We start from the raw sequence: 1,283 nt of genomic DNA on the forward strand, positions 1-1,283 counted from the left end.
CCCCCCCCCCCCCAGAACAACGTTCTCCTTCAGACCTTTCAACCAATCGATACGACCTCATAGAGCAGTTTCTTGAAAACTCGCCTCGGATATGAAACTTTGAGTATTCAGAGACGCCCTCGTTATTCCCAATAAGACGGATCTATAACAGATCGCTTCTTCCAAAGCGTGTCCCGTTCTTTCCGCTCGCAATAATCCAATAAGTTCTCCGGGTAAAAAAACATTAGGCTTTCCATCTTCCGAGACCAAAGCTTTTGATGTTATTTGACGCACAATAATTTCTATATGCCTATTGTGGATTTGCACCCCCGGGATCGATAAACTTTTTGAAACTTATTAACCAAAGAGATACGACTTTGTGCTATGGTTAACTCTGCGCCAATCAAAAACCCCCAAGGAATTTCAAGAATTCTTGTTATACGTTCGTTCCAACCTTCAAACCGTTTTTCTAGGTTCATTGATATTGAATCAAGCGATCGCACTTCTAAAACCTGTTCCACTTTTGGAAGACCCTGCGTTATATCACCAGATCTCGATTTTTCATATATTAATGTAACTAATGTATCTCCTTCAGAAAGGGTTTCACCATAATGTCCATGGACCGTTGCTCCTGGCGTAGCCAAGTAGGGTTTGGCCGATCTTATTACTAAAGAGCCAACACGAATAATTAGAACCTGACCCGCTTTGAGGCGTGGTCCATATTTGGATATACATACATTTTCACAAATAAACTGTCCAAGGTCAATTATTGTCGCTCTCTCTTCTCAATAATCGTGTTGAACAAAAAACCAATTCAAATTTAGTGGATTCAAAATAATGTGACTTCCTAGATTGGGATTATAATTTCTCCCAGTTTCGTCCAGTAAATAATATTTAAGTCCTTGGAAAGTGAAAGTCTGTTTTAAATTGTCAAGTAGCAAATATTTTTTTACCAAGATCTGATTATGAGTTATTAAATTATAAGAAGAAAAATTCACAAATTTAGGCACGATCCCTAAAGGTCCCAATGAATTTAGAATAAAAATTCGAAGATCCCTTTTCGTTGATTCTTTTTTCACACCGTCATTATATTTAACATTGTTGAATGGACCCATTTGAAAACAATTAGATGATGACAAAATGATCAAAGGTTGGGATTCCTTATTTCGATTTACCAACGCACGAATAGTTCCTTGATGCTGGGTAAATGTTTGTTGAATCCTTGACTTGGAATAAAACGAAAACGGATTGAGGTTAGTGCGATCTGATCCATTATCTGGAATCCATACTAATCCTTCCCCCCC

Source organism: Papaver somniferum, chromosome 10 (assembly GCF_003573695.1).
Source record: "Papaver somniferum cultivar HN1 chromosome 10, ASM357369v1, whole genome shotgun sequence".
Taxonomy (NCBI): domain Eukaryota; kingdom Viridiplantae; phylum Streptophyta; class Magnoliopsida; order Ranunculales; family Papaveraceae; genus Papaver; species Papaver somniferum.